At 28.9% G+C, this 20,593-nt stretch overlaps 1 protein-coding gene across 1 annotated transcript in view; it reads right to left on the bottom strand.

The window, feature by feature from the left end:
- LOC129974822 (uncharacterized) overlaps positions 1-19,862 on the bottom strand; it is a 199,783-nt gene extending 179,921 nt beyond the window's left edge. The window contains exon 1 of the mRNA XM_056087584.1: positions 19,767-19,862. The gene's annotated coding sequence lies outside the window, so the exon portion shown is untranslated. The remainder of the gene's footprint in view (positions 1-19,766) is intronic.
- Positions 19,863-20,593: the final 731 nt, after the last annotated feature.

The following is a 20,593-nucleotide window of genomic DNA, read 5'->3' as shown; positions in this document are numbered from 1 at the left end:
AGCCCTTTATCGAAATCGTCAGAGTTGACTGTGTGTTGATCTGTTCTTTCACATGCCTGTAAATACGAAAACTCCTAAATGCCTAACTCATTATGTAATTAAATTCATAAGTGTAATTAATAATAAACAAATAATAAATAATAAGTGATATTTGGTATCTGAACTTGATATTGAATTTGTAATTTTTTCTTGGTTCCAGTGGATCGAAAAGACATTTAAAATGTATATTCAAGTCTCTTTGTTAAGAAGCACAATTCTTTTATACATTCTAAAAATATTATATTGGAACTCTAAAAATAAAAACTCTGAGCACTCGTGGAGTTGACAGATCTGTCTATCTAAGGTCTATTATTCTATGTGATAGGAGGTAGGGGCAAAATATTTAATAGAAAATATGCGAAAAAGTTTTAAAGAAGTCATTCCCCCTGGTTTAAAAACTTTAATTAATTTCATTTAAAAATAAGAAAATAATAATCTTTCTTGGCCAAAATAATAGACCACATAAATATAATTTTTATGATTTCATAATTAATGCCTCATAAATGTTTCAAACATTCAATTAACTTTTAGAATATTAATAAATTAGTTTAGAAAAATAATAATATTTTGAATAAAATTGACGAAAACAAAACTCGAAATGATGCATTCAAACAAAATGAAGCTCCCTGACTGTTATCTTTATAATAATGTAATTTTATAAATATTTTTTTTATAAAAATGTTTTTTTTATTTCAAAATTCTTTGATTCTAAAAAATACATTTTTAAAACTATGTCTGTCAATCTGAGAATGCGTTAATTTAAAAATTCTTTCAGTTAAAAGAATGACATTTGAGATAGGACAATATGTGATTCCAAATTTATAGATCTCACCCAAAGTTTGAACGAAATCCATTCACAGAAAATCTGTATATTTCTATGTATGAATACAATGGGAACACGATAATTTCAGAACATAAAGAATTAGATGAATAAAATTTTATATACAGATGTAACATTTGAAATGTATACCCGTATTATATTTGGACATAATTCGTCTACGAATAAACCGTTTGTTTTCCATCATGCGCGAGAACTCAAAAACATCAATGACTGGGTACGTAAAATTTCGCACACCGTATCAGCAACCAATGTTCAGAATGCTTACAATTTTTGAATCAAATTCATCAAAGGTTTATCGTCTGTCGGTGTGCTCATTTTAATGCGAATTAATGCGATAATCCAAAAGAATTGCAACTTATTAAAATGAAATTTGGTATTTAATTTTCTTATTACAATTATACTTCTGTGTCGAATTCTGGTTTCCAATCAATTGAAAAGAATGTATTGTTACGAATCTGTGATGCGGCTTCCCAGCCTAGTTGGTTCCATAGGAGATCCCAGAGCTTGGCTACAAACTTGGTGACCATTTGGCGACTTGGGCGCCAAAATAGATTATACCAGAAACATCGAGAATTTTCCCGATCCGTCCAGTAGGAACCGAGTTACGCCTCGAACGTTCCTGATTGGTTGAGAGGCTTCTAGCCCCGCCTCCTGAGACCTAAAAAAAGAGCTGCAGCTGCAGGGGAGTCGACGGTGAGTCGAGTGGTGAACCAGTGGTGAATTGAGTAGTCGGAAGCGACAGAGAAGAGTGGTCGTGGACCAGTGGAGTCGTCGTAGTTGTGAACCGACGGTGAATTCAGTCGGGGACCAGTGGAGTCGTCACAGTTGTGAATCGACGGTGAATTCAGTCGTGGACCAGTGGAGTCGAAGAGTAGTCGGAATCGACGGTAAAGAACTGGCCTTCCAGAGAAAAGCGGAGCAGCGACGGAGTGAAGCTAGTGCTGAACTAAGCTGTGCGCTACTGTCTGTCTGTCTTGTTATATGCTGCTGTTGTTGCTGGACGTCTCGGCTGAAGATAATCGTCTTCTGTGCTGTATATAGTTGACGTCTTTGTGCTGTCCTGTGTGTCTTCGTGTAAATAAACGTCGTTGTTTTATTTTCTACTGCTGATTGACACATCCACACCATATAACTCCCGCTATCCAAACGAACCCCCGGGAAATTTCGTAACAGTATCCGAAATACACACTCGGTTTTCTACAGTAAGCTTAGAAATGCTAAACGCTTGTGTGTGGTACTCGAAGACAAAAATTCATTCTTATGGCTATACGGTTTTTCTAATGTTCGCAATTTTATAAGGAGGGAGGGGTGACAATGTCTTTATTAAGTAGTATGTGAGATTGATTTTAGGAAATCAAAGCAGTTGGTTTTATATATCGCAGGTAGAATTAAAATATCCTTATTATTATAGCTGTGGGCACTGTGGTAATTGTGTGTTATAAGGGAAATTTTGAAACATAGAAAAAAAATGTGGCACAAGACTAGAAAGCTAAGAAAAGAGTTTTCTGGTAAAAATGTCCATATTTATATACCTTTATTAATTTGAAATGCCTGTGCTTATGTTATATTGTCGTATCGATTTCACCACAACATCCCCTCTTTTTTTCTTTTTTTTTTTCATTTAACACATATAAACAAAAGGGGTACATGTCACGTAAAAGTCAACGGGGGAAATTTACAATAACATAAATTGCATAAAATGGAGTAAAAAAAAAACAAATAAGATTGATCAGAATAACATCGAATATTATTGAATATATCTAGGTATTATATGTGAATATAGTCTTAATGAGAATGATAGAAAATATTCTCTTAATAATGTTTGCGAAATTTCGGTGATTTAATATTTTTATAGTATTTTCTCTACTATACAAAGAATTCCAATATGTTCATACGTATATGTAAGCAATATGAATTTAATTATGATATGATATATATATATATTTTTTATTTTATCTGTAGTATTTTGAATAGCGATAACTTCATTCTAACAGGATTAACTTTCATTCGGTTCGGGTCGACCTTTCATTCTATGCAGATCTATCTATATGTAAAAAATATTAACATTATTTTAATGATGATGATAATAAATATTCTCTTGAAAGTCCCAATTAATATGTTATTGATTTTTTTTAATATTTTAATGGGAGAATATTTGTTGCACTGCTTTGCTTTTTCTCTGCAGCGCTTTAAAAAAAGGGAGAGTGAGAGAGAGAGATCTATGAAATTACTGCAGATATCGTCTAAATAACTATGGAAGAAACTTTTTTTAGATTCGTGAAATTTAATAATGCAATATTTCTTATTTTCTATATTTTTATCTCTCTATTTTTCTATGTATTTACTATGTATTTTCTCTATTGTATTCAGAACATAAATATTCGCATTGTAACGTGCATGCTTTTACGTAAGGATTTTGAATATCATTGTAATGACAATGATGGTAAGTATTTTCTTTAAATTCATATTGAATATTTTTCTTATGTAATGTTTTTTTTTACGATTTCTTTTATTTTCTCTGTGCCGCATAGAAATGATAAGGGCATTTAATGAAGACAATGTGGGCACTTTCTAAATAACGATGATAGAAAATTTACTCTTGATATTCTTTGTGAGCATTTTAGTAATTCAATATTCTGAACAATGCTTTGCATTTGGCTATAATACTTTGAATAAGAACATTTTCAATCTAACCGGCAGATAAAGAATCTGAATGTTATCTTAGTCATGATGATAGTAAATATTTTATTGATATCTTTGTGAATATATAAATGATGAAATATTCCTTCCAGTGCTTTGCATTTTCTTTGTGGTACTTAGAATATAAATTTTTTAATTCTAACTAAAGATATTTATGAAAATCGTGCAAATGATATAATAGAAAATAACCCACTTTGAAATATCAGTGAACAGTTTCTGGATAGCTGTTTGCATTTTTCTCATCATGATTTGAATGTAGATACTTTCATTCTAACCATCAAATATACATTTAGGAAATATGAAGGCTATCTTAAAGTGGTGATGAAGTGATGTGAAGACTTCTTGAAAATCTTCGCTTACTTTGAAAATCGTTACTTTCATTATAACATAGTTTTTACGAAATAATGCGAACCTCATCTTGATAGCGCAAATCTTCATGAAAATTCTTAGAGGACATTGTAATAAAAAATATTCTTTCTTTACAGTGCTTTGTATTTTCTCCCCAATGATAAGAGTAGGAATACTCTCATTTTAACCTAGAGGTGTTTATATAGAACGCTGTGAAACTTCTATTTGAAAATTTTCTTTCTTTTTTATTGAGCATACTAGCCTCTTGAGGCGACCATCTGATTCTGGTTATATTTGATTTCATATAAACCTTTTCACTATAAATGGAATGCCCATGATTCCGCAAAACTGACTGACATTAAAGTCCTGTTATTTTACTTACCTCATATATGATTTGTTCATTGTGTATATAAACCTTTTGAAGGGAGACTGGGGCCATAATATTATAGCACTTTTACAAAATTAAATAATCGGATCGTCCATCTTCTAAATTTCGGAATATTGTAATTTCACTTTTTTTATATTTGTCTTGTAAATTGCACAGATACTGAACAGAATCTTTCAACAATTGAAGAAAATCATGCAACTAAATATTTGATGAAGCATTTAATCACGTTTAGAATTTCAGAGCAACAATGTATAGATTGCTGGAGATTAGAAAAAAAAATATTTTAAAAATATTGCTAAACGAAGGAATGGATAAAATATAGGAAGATAATTTAAAAATATTGCTAAAATATATTAAATATTACCAAAATATAGGAAAGATTGTTTCAATAAAAATGAAAAAGCATAGCATCAGAGAAAAAAAAATTCTTAAATTTGAAAACGGAGACACATTCATTTTTGCACTGAAATATTTTCGGATATTATGGTGGAAAACATCAGAATTTCACTTAATTTTCAATAATAAATTCTAATTAAATTTTCATTTTTTTTTCTTTTTAAATGCACGTTTCCACCATCCAAGTTATACAAATGACACATTTATTAGCTGTATGTCAACCGATCTGCCTTTAGAGCGACAATTCACATACTTACATTCATTTTTATTATTAGTAAAGATTAACAATGAAATATTCTCTACAATCCTTTGCATTTTCTCTGTATTGCTTAGAATAGATATATATTTGTATAGGTATCGTAACATAATCTAAATGACGATGACTGAAAAAATGCTACTCAAATTCTTAGCGAACATTTTAGTAATGCAATATTCTCAGTAGTATTTTGCTTACTTCCCGTAATGCTTAGAATATGGATACTACTACTATAATTAACATATAGTCACAAAAAGAATGTGAAAAATATCTTTATGCGACGATGATGATGATGATAAATATTCTCATGAAAAATCTCTATATTTCTGTTAATATGAGTGATTTCATTAAAACCATTCGGTATAAATGAAATATGAACCTCAATAATATTCTCATGAAATTCTTAGCGTACATTTTGGTAATACAATATTTCTTCAGATATTAAGTTTATTATGGGACTCATTCATTCGAAAGGGGGGGGGGAGAAAGGAAAGAGGGAAGTAGAAAGGCGAAATACAGAAGATAAGTCACCTTGGATGAAGTCCAAACAAACAACACATGAAAAATTCATATTCTGTGGTCATGGTATCATTTTGTCACTAATAGCAAAGGGACATAACACTTCTGGCCTTCTTCTTCCACTTTTTTTTATTTAGTTGCTTCTTGTTATTTATTTTATTTATTTATTCGCTCTTTCTCCTGCCCTTTTTTAACTAAGGAATTTTATGATGAAGTATGTTTTTATTTACATAAAACAAACAAAAGATCTTAAAATTCGAAAAGAAATATTTGACTTCTGAAAATAATTTAATTATACGGAAAATTACAAAGAGAATTTTTTTCAAATATTTGTAGTATTATATTATATATACAATACACTAATAGTTAGTGATATAAAAAAAATCTGATTAAATTTGTTTCTGTTATTGCTACATGGGAAATAAAAGCAAAAAATGCAAAATGAAAGATACTAAAAATTATACAATTTCCTTGTAAAAATTTCTATAATCATTTATTTTTTTTACTTTAAAGAAAAGTAATGCTCAGCACGAAAATTTTCATATTCTTTTTTTCCAATTCTCATGTCAATAAATTAAGGCTTGATCCTTTCAACGCTGATATTTTGCATTTTAATATGGAAGCATGTATGGACTGGCATGCTATTTGTAAATTGTTGCACACATGATGGAAAAATCATTCAAAGTCATTTATAGGCAGGATTATTCGACCGGAAGTTACCAAATATGCCAAGCAGATAATTCTGGATAGAATGCGCAGAAATGAAGTTTCAACTTTTTAATTATCTTCAGATGACAGTAGAGAACTTTAATTATTAATTATAAATGAACAAATTTCAGTATTTCCTCAAAAATCCCGAAGCTTACTTTTACATAAAAAAACCATTTTACTCTACTTTAAAACAATTACATTTTTAATGATACCAATTTTATTAATATTAAATATTTTACTGATATTAATATATTTCATAAAAGAATTTTTTTTGGTTTAAATCCAGTTACAAAAATAAATTAGTAATTAGATTTATAATCATGCATCTTGGGGACATATAATTGTTTTTCGTGCTCATATTATCACTGCTATATTATTAAGGATATGTTTAAAAATAAAATAATGCTTGGTAGATGAATCTAGCCTAAACCGTTATCATTCTACGATATTCCTGAATACAGTTTCCAATCTCCTTTAATTTTTCTGTGCTATTTTTCATAATTATTTCTTGGAGTCATAATTGGAACCGTCATTATGCTATAAGATAAGAGGTATTAATCTAACCAAATAACGGTAAAGGACGCAATGATTTGTGACTTATAATGAAAGACTATGATATATGCATTTAGGATTTTATGAATATACATTATTTGAATGTATGAATATACATTATTTGAATGCATGAATATACATTATTTGAATGCATGAATATACATTATTTGAATGAATGAATATACATTATTTGAATGCATGAACATACATTATTTGACGCATGAATCATGATTTGATGTATATGATGCATGAATATACATTATTTGAATGAATGAATATACATTATTTGAATATGCATATGATGCATGAATATACATTATTTGAATATGCATATGATGCATGAATATACATTATTTGATGTATATGATGCATGAATATACATTATTTGATGTATATGATGCATGAATATACATTATTTGATGTATATGATGCATGAATATACATTATTTGAATGAATGAATATACATTATTTGAATATGCATATGATGCATGAATATACATTATTTGATGTATATGATGCATGCATATACATTATTTGAATATGCATATTATGCATGAATATACATTATTTGATGTATATGATGCATGCATATACATTATTTGAATATGCATATTATGCATGAATATACATTATTTGAATATGCATAGGATGCATGAATATACATTATTTGAATATGCATATGATGTATGAATATACATTATTTGAATATGCATTTAGGAATTTATTTATAAAAGTAAATATTATAAATATTTTTTTTCAGAGGGAGTGGTCAATCCAAAACTTTCTCCCATATTCATTAGCAAACGTGTTATTTCTCCCTCTTCAGAAAAAATGTAGTTTTCAATAAACTCGTGAATGCCTTGCATTGCATTGGCGAACAATAGTTACAAAATGCAGATAGATATAAGGCCTGAATCTAATATTTTTACTGAATACATTATGTGATCATTAGGGCTTAATCCCATGTATTCAGTTAATAAACGAGTATCCAAAATTCGAAAATGTAATTTGGTAATATTTTTTCCAACCACTTGAAACCAAAATATGGCATAGTACTACAATTGTAGTCACACGGTTACATACCAAATTTTATTTATTTAAATCACTGAGCTTTTTAGTTATTGCGTTTAAATGCATGGAGAAGTATAGATGCACGCATGGTCAGCCCTTTAACAGATTTAGTTCAAAATTTTGTAAGATACAGTTTAGATGGTAAATATCAGTTTAAAATGTTAACCTTCTGTTTCTTAAGTTCTGTAGTTATCTAATTCATTGTACCCAAATTGAAGGATAGACTTTTTTTTAAATTCGTTTCATTCAAAATTTGATAGAAATCGAAATTACAATACAAATTTCATCCATCTAGCTCAAAGCGGTTTGGAGTCATTGTGTTCACAAACACAGACACATATTTCCAAAAGTGTGTTTTTCGTATATAGAGTGAACTGGAAAGCATAGATTCGTCAAAATATGCAGTTAGAATTTTTTGACAATTACAATATTTTCTCATTCTATATTTCGTATATTGGAGAGTAAAAAAAAAAAAAAAAATGTATACCTAATGAAATTTATAATTTATTACGAAAGAAGAATATAATTTATTATAAACGCAGATATATATATATATATATATATATATATATATATATATATATATATATATATATATATATATATATATATATATATATATATTAAATGAAATGAAATTTGTCTTGATATGCTTACCACGATTTCTAGGCAATTTCTTATAGTTGCAATATACTTTATCGTTTGCATTATATTTACTCGTTTACTCTCCAGACAATTTCATGGCGACAATGAACATGGTAGTGAAAAGCTTTTAAAATATTAAAGTTAGTTTTTTTCAATATAAAAGTTATAGGTTTGTCTCCATTTGAAGTTTAAAACTACTTTATTAAGAAAACTATTAATATTAAACTATCCATAAGAATTTCCATGTAAGTCTGAATATAATTCTTTAATGTAATTTCACTCATAAAGAAACTTAAAATTTAATAAGAAATCACAAAACATTTAAACTGTAAGCTATTTTTAGCTCATGTAATTAACTTATACTTCGACGCTAATCAAGAGAGCTCACACTCAACTCGGAGGGTCTCGCCCTTGACGATAAATTAAAGATTCTTCCCTTTTGATGGCGTAAATATCTATTATCACTCCACAAAACTGTTATATCGATATTCGATTTCCCTTCAGGAAAACATATCGATTGCTCCATAATATCGATTAGATTATTGCTCAGAACTGGGAACGGTTGTGAAATATTTTATTAATTTAAAGACATCTAATATAAAAGTTTCGGCTGAGGTAATAGAAAATTGTCTTCTAGTTTTTTTCCCCCACCCACTTTCTCTTGAACCAATGACCTTTCATCTTCTGCCGTTCTATCCAATCAGTGGCATCCTTTTTCATCTGATCGTCGCTTGGAGTGAATTTATATGGAAATAATATGCAATAGTTGTTTTGAATAATGCAACAGATCCGAATGCATAATCTGGGCATGAAACGGAACATACTGACGCCATCTTTTTTTTCAGAAATAAGAAGACTAAAACTTCGCTGTGTGAGATTTTTTTATTGCGTGTTTTCATTAACTTGTTTTCGAATAAATTTAGGCTTAATTTATTCATTGATGTGTTTTAAAGAAGTGATATAGCTAATGCAGGAATTGAAAAAGGGACTTACTTGAACTAGAAGCAAGAAAACGCGCATGGAAGTTTTAGTTCGAAAATAAAGTTAAGGCGTGTTTTGAATTGATTTGAATGGTGGATTTAAACGATATGCATCGAATTTTGTTATCGTAAACTAGTTAAGTAAATGGAAAGCTGGCGTATTCATAAAAAGGATATCATCTTAGGAATAAATAAAATTCCTTTTTGAAATTTAGATATACCACTTTTAATTAAAAATCTTATTTCTCTGCAAGGCATATATTTACAAAACTCGGTTTTTATAAGATTAAGAATGTGAATGTGCATTTTAATTTTTTAAAATAAATTCTAGAAATGAAATCAAAAATCATAAAAGCTCAAGAAATTCATGTAAATAATTTTAATAAAAAGAAATATGAATAAAATTTATGAATATTTCAATAAATGAATTACAGGATTTTTAAAAAAAAATTTGACATTTTTAGTGATTTATCTTTTGGGGGTTGAATTATTATGTTTGGGGGCATTTGAATTCTTTATGATTTTAACAAGTTTTACTTTAAACTTTAATTTATGATAAGGAAAATCATGCCGTACATTTTAGTTTACTAATAAAAATTTGCATTTAAATTTTTATGATTCTCTACTTTTTTAAAATTTTAATATTTTTAGTTCTTTTTTATTTAATTCACTAGATAATACAGCTGTATCTTGTCAACATAGAAACTCAAATTAAGCATACAGTAGCTTATAAAAAATAAATAATCAATTAGTTAATATTCGAAAGTGGCCAGCTATTCTTATGCCTCGGTAATTAATATTTATGAAAAGAAGTTTAAGTTAAAAAGTACCTCACAAACCTCTTCTTAGAGAGGCGCCGTGAGCTATTGAAATTATCCCAATAGCTATGAATCTATCACTCATTTTCTAGCACATTTTAACCCTTAACTGGGGACATGTGGTCTGTGAGACTGCTGGCGATGGATTTTCGGTCACCACTTTCTATTTTTAGCTCACTTGAATGGAATGACCCTGTAGTTTCCTGTTTTGTAACCTTCAATACACGTGCACTTTTTAAACCGATTTCAGCGGATGCTTTTTAAAATTATTCAGTTATTTCTTTGAGCGCGGTTTCTAAGACCGCAGCTCCCTGTGTCCTAATGACAAACAAGGCTTAGCAGATGGCGCTAAAACTTGGCCTCTGAAATATCATCCCATTTACTGATGCTTTTATGAAGCAGTGCTCCAAACATTTTTAAATGAAGCAGAAAGGGATTTTAGTGATAAGAATAATTGTACAGAAGAGTTTTTCGATGAAAGTTCGCATTCAACTGATTCTGATATGTATGTTCAAACATAATTAATTTTTCTAGTCATAATGTATTTTGAAAAATTTATAAAATATATTAATATACCAAGATATATATATATATACAGAATTTATAGAGTGATTTTTATTTTCTAGTTCTTAACCTGTATGTTTAAAAGGCCCTAGAAAACCGTGCTATGAAAGTCACACAATCCGTTAAAAAAAGGGCCAGTTTTACCTGCTGTCAATCTTTTTATTTTTCATATAATTGTTGAATTTTACATTATATTGTCTTCTATATACCTTAATATACTGTAAAAATAAATATGATTTAAAAAGTAAAAAGTAATATGTTTTTTTCAAGAATATGTATTGCAATGTATATTGTATATTTATTGTAACATGTAATTTGAGAAGAAAATGTATGTTCCAACGTATTTACTTTTCTTCAATGATAATATATTTTGAAAAAATTTCTAAAACGTAATATATTGGCAGCTTTTCATACTAATACATTCATTAGAAAATTTAATTTGAATGTAAATGAAATGCTGTCACGTAGACTGCACCTCCTTAGTTAAGTCCTAAAATTTCACCTCTCCATTTAAGGGTTAATGCAGGACAAGTATAAATTAACGGTTCACAGCCGATTTACGGATGTAGAACACTTCTTGTGTAAAATATATATCCTAATAAAATGCTAACTTGCGTGGCATAGAAATCGTTCTTTTTTGTTTACTATCGAATGGCAACAGTCAAATGTAAACCAACATCTTAATAGCTATTTAGAATGTTGCGTTTTATGAATAGCATGGACTATTCATAAAACACAAAATGGTTGCACAGAATATATATAGATACAAAAATATGCCTAAATGAATGGAATCAGTCAGCAATAGAAATAATAAATTTTCGTTCTGAAAATTCAAATTATATCTTAGACAGTCATAACAATTACAAGCATTCTTGCGATATGATTCGCATGTTTACCAATGTAGATTTGGGTAGCCAGAGACATAACAATGAGGGCAAAGAAACTAATACAAATTGCAGTAGTAGCAGAGAACCAAGATAGCTCCTTCAATATCCAACATCATTAGCCAGTAAAATCACAAATATTCGTAAAGAATTCTACAATTCTTTACGAATGTTTGCGATTTTACTAGCTAATGATGAATAACAATCGCAATTTTCCGATAACTATTAGAAGATACTTAGGTGAGTCCGTGATAAATCATGTGGCAATAGTTTCATGCCTATAGAAATAATACTTATCAGACAGGTATGAAAATCACGTGAACAGTTCCTGCCAATATATATGGAACAAAAATTCAGTTTAAGTGTTGGCAGACATCATGCTTAAGGTGTACGTACCAACTAGAAGATTTTTAAAAAATTTTAACTTTAAAAATCCATTTTTTTTTCACAGTGGGTCATTAATATATGTTCGAACGCATGTCAGTGAGAAAAAACCATATAACACTAATTATTAATTAATTAAATAATATTTAATGAGCTAATTAGCATATTTTTGAAACATGATATCTTAAATTCTAATTTGTACAAACACACAATTTTATTTGGAAATTAGGCCTAATATTAGTCTTCATGTTGTCTGCCTCAATCAAGTTATAAAAATATATAGTTTTTTTAACAATTTTTTTCATCAACGATGAATAGAAAAAGCGAGACTTTTTCTGTAATTTTAAGTTTTAAATGGCTATTAAAAATTTATTTCTATAAATATAAATTTGATTGAGACACAAAACATCCACTGTTTCATACGGATTATTTTGATATATAAATAATTGTATTTGATTAATTTTTTGTTAAGTTATGATTGTTAGAATGAAGCAACACAGTGGAAAAATTTCATTCTTCATAAAATGAGTTAAAAAAAAAACCGAAACTAGAGTTTTTAGTGAAAGTACCTCAATAAAAATAATTATAACTCGAGAAATATTCCGCATATTGACAATATTTTGGTATCGTTTGAAAGCTAAAGGACCAGAGAACATTTTGAAGCAATAAAAAAAAATTTGATATTTTGAACGATTTTCGAAGTTTTAAGTGTGTACGTATACCTTAAATTGAGCCAAAGCTCATTGCACAAAATTGACATTTCATCACGTAATAGCTATTTTGTACTATTTAACTAGTGTTCTAAGAAAGGATCTTCTCTAGATATGTGGAAATGCCATCTACTGGATCAAGATGATGTTTATGAGTTGCATGGTGTGAAATTTCTTTTAACTGAGTAGCCTTTCTTTGACAGAATTAAAATACCTTGTACCTATTAATTGGCTACATATGTTCTTTTATACAATACCCGTCTTATACAAATATAGATGCAAAGTTGTGGTGCACATATTTTACGCATACTTTAAATTCCAGATTACAAATATATAAATATGCATAATTCAACCTACTTTATTACACACCATCATATTTATCTTCTTTATTCTAGAACTATTTATCCGTTAAAGAACTCTCCCCCCTTCTGGAATATCCCATAATTCTTATGATATCTTCCTTATCCAAACGAAAATGTTTGTATTCCTCAAGCATGGCATAAATAATTTTTCTATCTCTCCTTCTCGTTTCGGCTTGATACGGGGCTCTAAGAAATACACTCAAGGGCTGGGACATGAGTCCCGATGTATGTAGGAGAAAAATTGCTATGCTCAACACACACGTGAACAGAAAGATCGTGAATAAGAGAACGGTTGAGTCCGTCTCATCCGGGGATTTTTTTCCCTCTGTTCTTTTATTTACTGAGAGTTAAAGGCGAATGTCTCGTAGCTAGAAAAGGAATCAGTAAATCAGCCGTCGTTCGACATCAAAGTATCATCCAGACGGGACGTGGTGGGGATTTACTATCAGAATAGGTAAGAAAGAACAAAAATCAAAAGGTGATTCTATCTATGTTCCTTATTTCGGAACCATTTTAGAACGTGATTTTATGTGAAGGAAATAAAATTCATGAAAAATTTATCTACAATATATTTTTTGTGATAGGTAATGGAAGTTTGATATGTAATCGTGGAGATAAGTTATTTCAGAATGAGATATAAAGCATAATAATAATAATAAAATGAGACATATATAACTCTTTATTTTTGTACTAAAAAGTTTAAAATAATTTTTTATCAAATATTTGAAGGTGAATACAAAATTGTAAAATCTTGTAATGCTGATGGTTAACCCTTTACAGGCACATTTTTTCCTAGTCATATTATGTTAAAATATTTTTAAGTTTGGAATTAGAATAAGGAAAGGGATTCATTTCATTTATTAGATAAATTTAATTTGATTAATAAATTCATTTCGTTAATTGATAATTAAGTACAAATCAAGACACATCATTTTGTGTGAGATAAAGAACTGAAGATTCTTAGTTTTTGTTTTACTAAAAAAATATGTCAGAACTTATGCCAAACTACATAACTTCATACAAAGATTGATAAATTTGGTGGGAAGCATACTTCCCACGGCCCTAGAAAGGGTTAATTAGAAGTGTAATTATACGTACTGATGATAATTTATAAGTTAAAAAAAATATTTGTGATATTTTGATATTTATTGAAGCTAAAATATTTTATAATATTGCTTTTCGACTGCTCCAGATTTTTTGTAATTTTGTATTGACTTCCAAATTCTTCATAAAAAAAATAATTTTCCAATTCTGACAGTACACTGACAAGCTGAAAATTATTTTTTATTATAAAATTATTTTTATAAAAATAATTTTCTACTTCTTAGTACATTGACAAGCGGAAAATTATTTTTTTTTTATAGAATATCAGTTAGTTAAGAATTTTATAAAAAAAATATTTTTCCACTTTTTATTACATTGACAAAACTATGTTTATACGAAACACCAGAATATATTACTCAATAAAATAATTTTCCATTTTCTTATAAAATAAATTTTTAGAATTTTAATATACAGACAGAATCTTGTATTTATGTTTACCATCATTGAATTTTTCTTATTAAATCTTTATATTTCTAGGAACATTAATCCCGAACATTAGTTTACCTGTTCAATTTTATTGATCCGTTAAAAAACGTGCAGTACTTTTAGATCGTAAATACAAGCAAATATCAACATTGAATCTTTCATATATTTCAAGACGAAAGTTTTCTATGGGTGCGTTCGAAAGTTTCCGAGGATTAAGACACAAAAATTGTGTGTGTGTGTGTTAGGTCGCTTGACTCAGAGGAATTTGCACATATATGCTTTGGTAGTTAACATTTTTATTAATTAAAAATGAAGCAAAATGTTACTGTTGAAAAATAATAACGTCACTTTAAAACTCCAAAAAATCTTTTTAATGATATAAATTTAACAATAGTGCAATAGTTAATCGAGACCAGATCAGGCAAACACAGTCATCACGGCTGATCTCATCGATAAGGTGGAAGACCTAGTGATAAGTGATCGGCATGTCACATTACGAATGTTGGCGGTGAAGTGGATGTCAACGTTGGAACAGTGTAAACAAATGTTCACGACAGGTTGCGTTATCGGAAGGTTTGCGCGCAGTGGGTTCCGATGCAGCTGACAGACCAGCACAAAGAACTGGGGGCTAGCACTTCAACATATGTTTCGGTATCATGAAGACCGCGCTTTCCTGGAGCGGATTTCCTGGAGCTGGTGCCATCACGACCTTTATACAGTAACGACTCACAAAATTTTGAAGTACCAGTAGGTTATCCTCCTTTAGCAACAATGCAAGTACAACAAAATTCATGAGATTGCGCTATATGATATTGTCAACATGAGAGAAGATATAAAAAGACTCTAAGAGTTTGTTATAAAAAAATAGAGAGAGGGTAAGTAAAAATCGCTTTATTTCAGGATAGATACCTATTAAGATAAACTTAAAAAGCAAAACTTTACCTAAATATAAAATTTGAACCAAATCATTAGAGCCGATTCCGAGATACAAGAAATCAATTTATATATGTACAAGGATTGCTCGATTAAAGTTATAAGATTTCTTAACATGCATGGTATCATAAACTTCTTTGAAGCAGTTTCCTCCCACCCCCAACTTTTGTGCGTCGGAACTTCCCCCAGTATAAATAAAAGAAAATCAATTTACTTTACATTCTTCAATTTTGAAATTCGGAGAAATAAATAATTTACATCTGTTAAAGATTTTGGAAAGCTCTTATAAATAGACATCAAACTGAAAAAATCAAAGCATAACGATGTAAAGCAGTCTGTGCAAAACTCATTTTTGTATTATTTTGATTATTTTTGTTGATGCCAGTTGAACGTGTTAAATTTCAGCATGTACGAACCAAATTATACATTAAAAGAAAACTTGCGATGAAAAATATCATTCACATCAGAAGTGATAACTTTTTTCGTTTCTCTACTGTAAAATTAAAGAGCTGATAATATTAACAATTTCTCTTTTTTTTTTTTTTCACCAACTTTCATGTAGCTTAATATTCAGTCGTTGGATTAATAAATAGAGCTAGCAGAGTCAGAAATACATAGCCCTGATCTGATTTAAAAATTAAAATAAATAACTGAGAATGAAGGCACTCTAAGAAATGGAGAGAGAAAATGAAATAAGAAATTTTGCTGCGAATGATGTTATTAGAATTTAAACTATTCAAAAATAATTTACAAAATTCTTGACGCTATAATCATGTGCCTTGCCAAATCGGTGAAGAAATAAAAATTCTCTCTATGGATCTGCATTTGTTGACGTGAGGCACAAAAATCTTTGAACTTGCCAGGAAAATAATTTGAATCAATTTAATTCAATGGAAAAGATATTTCGGCTATTCGTGCTTTTAATCAGAGAAAACAGTTCAAATAAATAATAATATCAAAAATTTCAGAAATGTAAGGGAAACAGAATATCAGATGCAAGAATTTTAATTTTAAATCATGAAATATTTTGTGAAAAGTGCTAAGTTTTAAATATTCAGATTAGAGGTGCAAAATAAACCCTGCAGATTAACAAATGTTTTTTCTCTTTAATGTGTACTATTTTTCCCCCTATTCCCACTGGCAACTATAACATGGACAAACGCGATTAAAAAAACAGCCAAAATATGAAGAAATATTTTTCTTCCTCAACTTTTAAAATTTAAGCAACACAATTGACATTTAAGCAACATTTTAACTCAATATAAAATGAATTAAAATAACGACAAGCTGCATATCGAATTTCATGGTTATAATTGCTACAGTTTGGTCTGTTCACAGGGGACATACACACATACGCTATACACAAGTACTTCCTTTATAGGTACAGATAGCGTCATAATTTAAATTTAATGCAGTTTTTTATGGTCAATATGAATTCCATTTAAGCATAACACATGTAAATGTTCACATACATTAAATGCATTAATTCAGAATTGATAAGAAATACTTTTGTGATAATAATTTCCGTTGTCTTAATGACTCTTCTGCTTTCAATCAATACTACAATTGAAATTAAATATTGAGCAAAAATTGCATATAAAAACACATGTGTTTTTTTTTTCACTTTTTTGTATGTATAGAACATATTTTAGTCGTCAAGAAAATCGAACTCGAGATTTTGATAAATTTTCATGTCTCTGACTTCCCCGAGATCGAAAAAAACGCACGCACGCACACGAACACAACACGCACGCACGCACATATTTACACACACGCACACATTCACAACACATACACGCACACAACACAGGCGTGCGCACGCACACACACTCGTACGTAAATTTGGTGTACGATCTTAACAGAAAATTTGTGTATTTCACTAAATTTTGAATTATATCCATTCAGAGAATGGACTGTTCGAACTTAACTGTTCGTATACAAGTTTGTTTGTTTCTTATGGCACTTGCCACTGACAAGCCCGTTGTTACGAAAACAGCGATTTAAGCCTGAGGGGGAACGTCTCTTATTTTTTATAGCAGCGCCAACTAGGGCCAAGAGTACGACTTTGCCACTCACGCATCATTCATTCGCTTGCACAACCCCTTTTTACAGGAGGGCACATTCACACATCTCACAGATAGAACAACCATGCCCAAACCGGGACTCGAACCCGGGACGCCCAGATCACGGGGAAGACGCGCTACCCCTATGCCAGGACGCCGGCTCGTATACAAGTAAAAACGATAACTTCAAAACGAAACTGACTAGATGGATAAAATTTAATACACAGATTTAACATCTAAATTGAAGATCTGTTTCATATTTGGAATCAAATCCATCAAAGAGTTGCCATCTGTCTGTCTGTACTATTGTAATACATTATAATTCAAAACCTAATAATTTTGTAGCATTTGATGAATGACACTTCAAAATTTTAGCATCAAAAATGCTCATTCTGATTAAATTTGAATCATATTTGTGAACGGATAGAGGAATGTGCACACAAAGTATAATTTCGGTAATATAGTACTTGTGTATTAATCGCATCTCACATTAATTGACAAATATCACATGCCGTTAGGTTCTGTCAAAACTACTGTTCTCCAATTACTTGAAGTAAATTATATAAAAGTGCCGGGGTGTTTTTTTTTAATTATTATTATGCTACGAAAAACACAAGTCTCTCCGTGATAAGTGTGGAGGAAATAAAAATCTGAATACTCAGGTCATTCACAGTCTTGTCCGTTATCTACAATTTTATTATTAAAAATGTAATTGTTCTGTTCATCTATCAGCTAAATTTCATGATATTGTAACTTCATATTCTTATTTTTTATATAAACGACATGGATATTGAGAAGAATAGATACTAAAAAAATGGAAGAACATTATTTAATATATATAGAATGTAAATATTTGATGTAGCAATGAAAACGTTTTCTTTTTTTGCAAGCAAGAATGTAATTATGTCATTAAAAACATTTAAATTAACAATATTGCATGGTTATTAATGTAATTAATAACAATGAAATGTATTATTAAAAATAAGGAAAAAAAATATTTTTTTGAATTGCTAAAAATAGTTAGGGAAAAATTTGCTAGATTATTAAATTCATATTATTAAAATGAAAATTCCTTAAATTTTGAAAAAAATATAAAAACTATTTTAAGCAATATTTTCGGAAATTATCGCAGAAAACCCGCAAATTACAGATAAAATTTTAACTACTAATTTAAATTTCAAAAATTCTCTCTTTGGTTCACATTTTCTCACTCCAAGTTAAGTATGAGCCAAATTTGGTATTTATTTATTAAAAGCTCTGGTCTGTTTAGCACCAACAACAGGCATATGCACATTCATTAGTAGTAGTTATTAGTAGTAGAAACTACAAAAATAAATTAATTAATTAATTAAATGAAGCTAGAAACAATAACAATACAAGTAACAAATATATTTCCTCCAAATCAACCACCTCTTATTTCTTCATTTTCATATTTCATTCAATTTTTCTTTAAATTTATTCATTTAAAATTCATTTAAATTTATTCATTTAAAATTCATTTAAATTTATTCATTTAAAAAAAGTTTATTGCATCCATAACACAATATATAATTTATTTATTTATTATCGTAACATTTTATTACCTAAGAATAAAATTCAATATTAGAACAAAATGCAAAAAATAAAAAAACAAATACTAGTTTGTCTATTTATTTTAAAATGTCTAGTTTGTCTATTTATATTTCAAATTTAATATTTAATAAAAGACAATATTAAAGCATTCAAACGATTCGAAAATATATATTTTCTTAAAATTTTATAATCGTCAGCAATATAATTTAATGGTTTATTAATAGTTTTTTAAAAATCGGGCTTCTTTTTCATCTGCTTTGGTAAATTGTTAAATGCCTATTAATAACTTTCATAAAACCCGAAACATTTTATTAACTTTTATATTTACATTTCTGATCTTGATAGTCATAATTTAACTAATATTGTACGATAACAAAACTGAATGCGACGAAACCCATATGTACCGCACGCAAACCATCAAATTACACCATGTGGGAAAAGAGCAAAAAGTAATTTATTTTTAAACAAATATTAACGTGAAAATGCATATAAAACTTACCATATTGAAGAACGAATAAATTCATCTCCCAATCATTCCAGGAATTTTAACGATAAAATCAAATTTAAATCATATTATCATTTAAAATTAACGAAATAAAAGATAATATTTAACTCGTTGATAAGCAAAGAGAGAGTTGTATCGTCAGACGAACGTTCAAATGCAGAGTGATGAAAACACGAATCCGTCGCCTGTTGAAATGGTTCTATGATAGAGCGCCATCTGACGGATAAACCCTCAAGTTACAATTCCTTTTTTTCTCTTTAATGATCTTAGAACGAGAGATGAAAGTTATCTTTTTAAAGAAAAATGTGAATAATTTTGAAAAAAGGTAAATTGCGTTAATTTCAAAACGTCAAAAGTTATTAACATCTTCATAAAGGGTAAAAGAATGCCAAATATTTCTTTAATTAAATTTAATTGTTCGAATTTTGAAAACTTTTCTGCTTTTCTAAATTAAAATACTTTTATTAAATTCTGAGAATCAGTTGTTAGGATTATAAAAATGTCAAGTTTGAGTAAATGTAAATGAAGTTTATTTATCAATTAGTATTGCAGATTTTTGTAGAATATAAAAATTCTTGACTTATAATACAAAAAATTCTTTATTGTTAAAATTCTTGACTTATAATACAAAAAATTCTTTATTGTTAAAATTATAGAATATGTGTTTAATAAATTTGGAAAAAGGGCGATATTTTGTAACTTAGTTTCTTTTCTTAAGTAAATCAAGACAAAAGTTAACAAATTTTTATTGATGCGAGAAAATAATTAATTTAATTGACAAACATTTTTATTCGATGGACAAATCAGAGAAAGATAAAATA

This window comes from Argiope bruennichi, chromosome 7, assembly GCF_947563725.1.
Source record: "Argiope bruennichi chromosome 7, qqArgBrue1.1, whole genome shotgun sequence".
In the NCBI taxonomy this organism is placed as follows: domain Eukaryota; kingdom Metazoa; phylum Arthropoda; class Arachnida; order Araneae; family Araneidae; genus Argiope; species Argiope bruennichi.
This window is presented reverse-complemented; position numbering and strand designations above follow the sequence as displayed.